Here is a 7556-nt window from a genome sequence, read left to right as displayed (position 1 = left end):
AACCCGGGACAGGAGATGGGCTCACGAGAGGGGCGTTAGCTCTCGTTTTTAGGGGACTGCACAACCCACAGGTGCTAGAAGCACTAGCTGTTCGTGAGGCATTAGCACTTTCAGAAGATCTCTATCAACCATTTGCTGGTGGCCTCCGATTGCAAGGTGGTGGTAGATGCAATCAGGCAGGGAAGCTCAGCAGATTTTGGAGCCATTGTCGAAGAAATCAAGGCTAGAGCAACACACTTTATTTCATGTTCGTTTACTCATGAGTATAGGACCTCCAATACGGAGGCCCATAATCTCGCAAAGCATGCATTATCTTTAGGGTTTGGCCGACACGCCTGGTTAGGCCAATCCGGCGATCTTCTTTTTGTATCTATGAACATTATGATTCGGTAATAAAGCTTTGCGAGATTCTAAAAAAAGAGAGGAGATGGGCTCACGATGGTTACTTTGGGGACACGAGTGAGCAACTAAATATCCTGCATCCTTTCCTCACTCGTTTTGTTTCACTTTGATTGCCTTTCTGTAAACAAGGGAAGCTAGGGATTTAAGTTACTACTCCTTCCGATCCAAAATAAGTGTCGTGATTTTAGTTCAAAATCGAACTAAAACCATGACACTTATTTTAGATCGGAGGGACCAGTATATATCCGGCAGGAGTACTTGACTACTTGTTCATGTCGGAAATATCCCTAGCATGACTCAATTTCCCTTGGATGCAATGCAGCGACGCTGAGCTCCACGCAGTTCATACACATGCTACCTAGTACCAATTCCTACGGTACGGGATTCCCGCCCACCCTGCAGATCCTCTCCATCAAACTCGTGGAAATAAAAGGTGGATTGGAATGGCCCTTGCCCGTGTGTGGCGTGGTTGCTGCCCGAGACACCGTGGATCACAACCGTAACCTTCTGTTTGCTCGTGATCGGAGCGAGTGCCAGAGAGTTGAGAAAGACGTACGTGCACTACTATCTTTGCCCTTCATTTATTGTCGGGTACATATATATATATGCATTACCTTGGTCCTCTCGTTGATTAATTGGTGGCTAATGTGTGTTTGCAGCATCCTTATTTGCGCTTGACTGGGCCCTCTTGTGCAACTGTGTTTCAAGACGGTGTTATCTACCATTCTTAAGAAGTTGCTCCTCACTACTTCCTATTCCCTCATCATGCACACTGTCCACATCAGCAATGTGCCACTTCATTGTAAAGCAGTCCACGTCATCAAATAGGTCCACATATAAAAACAATTTCTTCCTCTCTGTACCGACGGTTCATCCCCATCCTTTTTAACAGAGCAAATTGATAAAATGACACATCTTTCCTGGGAGTTTGATCTAGTGACACACTTTACTTTTTGTCTGATTAGATGACACATCTTTGATTGATAGCTTGATGAAATGGCACAAATAGAGTTTTTATCTTCTTTTTCATGGACGGGCCTGCACTTCATAATTTTTAGGACGGTTCTGCCCTTGCGTCGATTCACCTGCCTAACTCAGCCTGGTTCGATCGAACCTACGAAACGACGCAGAGAACGTCGGATGAGGCGATGCACAGGAAAAGGAAGCGATGCGCCGCCGCCACGCCGGCTCCTACCCCGTGCCGCCAGGTCCCCAGCGCTTGCCTCGCCGTGCATATTCCCCGACGTGCTGCCAAGACCCCGGCTCCCAGCCGCCTCTTGTCCTAATTCCTCTCCTCCGGCGAGGATCCATTTCTTCCGCCACCGTCGCCGTCGCGGTCGCCGTGCTCATCGACGAACTCACAGGTGTCATCCCATACTCAAAACAACAACGAACAACTACAGAGCTAGCAAGCAGCAGCGCCGAGAACTAAGCACGGCGAGGCAGTGGCGCCGGAGAGGAGGCACCGTATTTTTCTTCAATTAACAAACGCTCTTGTTTGCATGCAGGATCGCCTAGTTCCATATTACGTGTCAATACATGTATTGATCCAGGTCGGCCTCCCGTGCGTCATTCCACTCGACCAGAAACTTATCAATCGAACCAGGCAACGGGTGAATCGATGAGAGGGCAGAACCGTCCTAAAAATTATGAAGTGCGGCCCCACACGTGAAAAGGACAGAAGAACTCTATTTGTGCCATTTCATCAAGCTGTCAATCAAAGATGTGTCACCTAATCAAACAAAAAGAAAAGTGTGTCACTGGATCAAACTACCAGGAAAGATGTGTCATTTTATCAATTTGCTCTTTTTAACATGGAAGATGAAACAGGGCCTCTCCATCTTCCATCCACTATCCCATAGGCCTTTCATCTCTCACATGGGCCCTTTGCTCCGTATCCATATAATGAGCGTGTTCTCGGGTCTCTCAAGTTTTAATCCATCGAGTCCTCCATCCAGAAAAATTCCTGTCCTTCCCGGGTGGGCGTGGCGGCTGGGCGGCAATCGCCGGGTCAGAGCTCTCTCCGGTTTCCGAACGATCGCTGGTCTGCCTCGGCTCCGGCCTCACACCACCCATCGTCCAACAAAAGAAAAATACACTCAGCCATGAAACCAACGAGAACAAGCGAGAGAAGGGGGAGAGGGGAGGATCGGAGAGGATCTGGGTCGGGATCCCAGGCATGCCGATGGCGAGGAGATCTTGGAGGCGTGGCGGCGGTGGGCCGGGGGTGGTGGTCACGATGCCGATGGAGCTGGCGGCGGCGGAAGGGGAAGACAACGTCATCATCATCAACCGCCCGGACCAGGCCGGCATCGGCTGCGACCTCTACCGCAACATCTCGAGTTCGACCTTCGTATCTCCCGCCGCGGTGATCCCTCTACATCCTGTCCCGAAGTTACTTAAGTTGCTGTATTATCTATGTTCCCGCTGCACCATCTCGCGTCTCAAGTTACTGTATGCACGCTGTTAATCAGTAGCAGCAGTTCAATCATAAGCACAAACAAAAACCGGCAAGATGTTGTAACCTGTTCTACAGGAATCTCTACGCATGTGGTCCTGTTTCTGATGGACTCCTCTGGCTCTGGCCGTCGGTTCAGTTGCCTTACATCTCTCTCGCACCTTGGTTCGCTTTCGCCCGGAGAACCGACTCGGCAGTCGGCTCTCCTTTCGTCCACAGAAGAACAACCTGGTAGCGACTATTATTAGGAGTCCTTTTGCTTCAAGACCTGAACAGACCAGCAATTGCAAGGGCTTCAATCTGATGTGTTGTAGGTACCACACAGTATTCCTCTACCTACGTACTCCCACGAACCCTATTTCTTCGAGACATATGTGCCTTTCAGGATTCGCTTCTATTATTTTTGTTATGTTTAGCCTTCGGCCATCTAATGCATGGCGTATTAATCCTTCTTTATATCTTGCAGCAGTCAATAATGCATGTTACATCGATTGGTCTTTTCAGTAACATTTATGCGGAAACTATCTGATTGAGTTTTGCTGATGGCTACAAGATGCTGGATTATTTCTGACGGTAGCGTGCTTCAATATCTGCATCTTACAATTTGTTACAATGCTAATGGCTACAGGATGTGCCATTATTTCTGTATCGAGCAGTTCACATGGAATTATGCTTATACATCATATATCTTTGTTCCAACTATTCCAGTATCATGTGGTGATGGATTGAATGTAGTACGGTACAATGAACAGGTAGCTTTTTCAGTCCGAGACATCTACCCTCCTTGGTGATGTAGAGTTATAAATTTTATATATTTCTCTATTGTTCCTATCAAGAGTAGATGGTGACGCTGTTCAAAACAATAAAATAAAAGAAGCAGGCATTACCTTTTATTCTGCCCAGGTTTAATTTAGAACCAGGATTGATTTTATCCTACATTAACAATTCCTCTCTGTTTTAGTTAGTGCAATTCCAAGTTAGTTATTCCAGGAATATCTGCATGGATTATACTCTATACCATCTCAGAATCTTTATTTATAAGAAAGAGTGTGAAGCTAGCAACTTAGGCTAAGGTGTGAAAATATTCTCTAATCTACCTACTCTACTGGTACTGCTAGATAACGCTTTTAAAAAATGGTACAACATTATTGCATTTGTACCTCAAACTCAAACTTTTACGCAGGCAAAGCACTACGTGAGATTACCCTTTTAGCTCTTCCTCTATTACTCGATATATGTTCATGTATTTATCTTAGAGTTCTTTAGAAATATAAACAAGTGTACCCGCAGCAACGCGCGGGGTATCATCTAGTTTTTGAAATGCAACTGAAGCTAAGAGGCAGCACAGCGTCTCAAGATAGAGCATTGATCACTCGTATGCAGCGCTACCACGGCAGAAAGGGTGCCATTTGCTTTGAGAACTGCCTTTGCACCTTAGAATTGAGTTTGGAGGTAATTCGGCAAACGGTCCAGGCCACTTTCCTGGGTATCCGTCTCAAAGGGGGGCCATGGCCTTCCAAATATGGAGGTAGAGTTGTTTGCTTCGCACCATCAGCGTCAGTCGAGATCATTGATGGTCAAGTCACTACCATTCATGATGACCAACCTGGAGAAGTGGTGCTGGTTGATTCTCGCCGTAGAGCAATGCCTATGGCTTCGGCTGGTTACCTTCTCATCTCAAGGCAGGTTGTTTCTGTGGAAATTCAAGGCAGCCTGAAAGTTGTCTTGCAGACTTACTCTGCATCTGGTGATATCGATTCAGAAACTCAGGTGTGCTTCGCGCCCGAATATTTCAACCCTCGTGTGACGACATGTAAGCTTAGCGATGTTGAGGTAGAGATGACTGTTGCTTGGTCCCGTATGGTCACGGAAAAGGATCATATCACATCACGGGCTGGGTGCGCGTCGACGGAGACATCAACTGACATTATGACTAAGAGGTAGTATATATGAAGCGAGAGTACAACAGCAACCAAAACTTTGCTCTCTCCATTTGGTTTGGTGAATTGTCCTTCGTATTTCTGTATCAATTAGCTATGTAAGTTGTATATGGACAACAAGTTGATGTAATCCAACTATTTTGTATCGACAATAACTTATGCTATCATCCAACCATTTGTGTATCCACGGTAACTCTTAGGTTACTTCTTGAAGTATTTATATTTCTACTTAGGATTAGTCAGCGGTGTTGTCTGATTTCTGTGCGCGTGTGTGTAAAGTTAACTTCCTGTTGCTGTTTCTACTTGGACTTGTATTCTGGTATAGTACCATTGTAGTTGAATTCCTTAACACTTCGTCATTCATCCAGCAACTTTTCATATGTAAAACCATGGGCATGGGCCGCTGTGAAGGTGAGATGTACATGGCCTGCTCTTTGCCTAATATCTGTCGTACAGTTTAAACATATCTCTACTCCTAATGCAGCAGTCTCCGCCGGTCAATTTTCGTCCCACCAGCTGCGGTTTATTTTTGTCCTCGATAAGACCTCCCGCTACCCACCGATTCCCCACTTACTTCGTCCAGACCGACAACAAAAACGGGATGCTAACAGGCAACTGTATGGAAAACGACCTAAAAAAATCGCCCTAAAAAAATCTACGACGGTTAACCTACGAAAATTAACCGATTCGTCCCAACTGAAACCCTCGCACCTGTATCGTCGTCCCCTCGATGCCATCATTTGTCCCTATCGTTGCTACGTAGACGTAGCTCCCGTCACCGCTGCTCAACCCCTTCGCCGCCGCCATCGGAGTGCAAACACAGGACGACCCTGTTCAGGGCCCTGATCTGTATCGGCTACAACCCGTAGGCTCCGCCGCTGAAGATCGAATCTAAGCGCAGCTCAACCCCTTCGCCGCCGCCATCGGAGTGCAAACACAGGACGACCCCATTCAGGGGCCCTGATCTGTATCGGCTACAAGCCGTAGGTCCCGCCGCTTGAAGATCTAATCTAAGACCGATCCCGTATGATCTGCCGCTGATCATCAGGATCGGCCTGACCCTTTTAGGTTGGCCGCCGCCGATCACTAACATCTAGGTATGCCGCTATTAACCCTTACAAATTATAGTGTTAACCCTTTCAAATCTTAGAAATCTTTTAAATATTTGGAGACCTGGACCTGATGATGCACTCCTGGATACGGGTGACTGGAACCACTTTACAAATCTTATGCCCATACATCCTAATGTCACCCACTTCGACAGCCCCATCTTCATAAATCCTTGCCTATGATTGCAGGCGTAATCTCCACAAAACTGACAACCAGTTTACATCTATAAAAAGCAAGAACTGTATTTGCAGATTTTTCACATAAATCATACCCACCTTTGTAGTTTTGCAGGTGGTCAGACATCTCGGTGGCAACAGTTTTCAATTATGCAGCTCACAACTTCATCACAATCAAGAAGTGACACCTAGAAGAGGTAGGAATGACAGTATTCAATTATGCAGCTCACAACTTCATCACAACCAAGTTTTCTGACACCAAGTTTACATACAAAGGGCAGTAGCATATTTGAATTTGCATGGACATACAAACACTCACTTTACGAGTTTGCAGGTGGTGATTTACCCTCGGCGCCGGGGTCATCATAAGCAGCAACTGACAACAGAATCACAGCTTGCAGCTCACAACCACATCACAAGTAAGAGGTTGTTAGTCAACATATGTAGTATGGAGTGCATTTTCAAGTGCTTGATATAATGCTTGAAACTGAGTTCACAATGAAACTGATTGCATGTTCAATATGTATAAGGCTGGAAACAGATTGTAGTAGCAAATAATCACAACATATAAGCACAGTTTATGCCATAGACACCTGTAGCATAATTGGGATTTGTATAAACATCAGGAGCACAATATGACAACCCAGTTTACATACAAACATCATGAGCATAACTGACACTAAGGATGAATGACACAACTGAGTGCATCTTCAATATATATATATATATATATATATATATATATATATATATATATATATATATATATATATATATATAAGGCTGAAAACAGATTATAGAAGCAAAAGAAATACAAACACTCACTTTACGAGTTTGCAGGTGGTGATTGACCTCGGTGCCGGGGTCATCAGAAGCAGCAACTGACAACATATTCAGCAGTTTGCAGCTGACAACAACATCACAATCAAGAGGTAGTTAGACAACATATGTAGTATGGAGTGCATTTGCAAGTACTTGATATAAGGCTTGAAATTGAGTTCACAAAGAATCTCATTGCATCTTCAATATGTATAAGGCCTATAAACAGATTGTCGTAGCAAAGAATCACAACATGTAAGCATAGTTTATGCCATAGACACCAGTTGCATAATTGGGATTTGTATAAACATCAGGAGCATAATATGACAACCCAGTTTACATACAAACATCAGGAGCATAACTGACACTAAGGCTGTAAAAATATTATAAGGCCGGAAACAGATTATAGAAGCAAAAGAATGACAACATATTAGCAGAGTCTATGTCAGACACCAGGAGCATATTTGGTATTTTTATAGCACGCCGTCCGCACAATATGACAACCCAGCACTATCGTTGTAAACGTATTAGAAAAATAACCTTAATGATTGAATGACACAAATGAATGCATCTTCAGTATGTATAAGGCTGGAAACATATTATACAAGCAAAAGAATGACAACATATTAGCAGAGTTACTGCCATATACAC

Source organism: Triticum dicoccoides, chromosome 2B, assembly GCF_002162155.2.
Source record: "Triticum dicoccoides isolate Atlit2015 ecotype Zavitan chromosome 2B, WEW_v2.0, whole genome shotgun sequence".
Lineage (NCBI taxonomy): Eukaryota > Viridiplantae > Streptophyta > Magnoliopsida > Poales > Poaceae > Triticum > Triticum dicoccoides.
The sequence above is the reverse complement of the archived record's forward strand: the minus strand, read 5'-3'. Positions refer to the sequence as shown.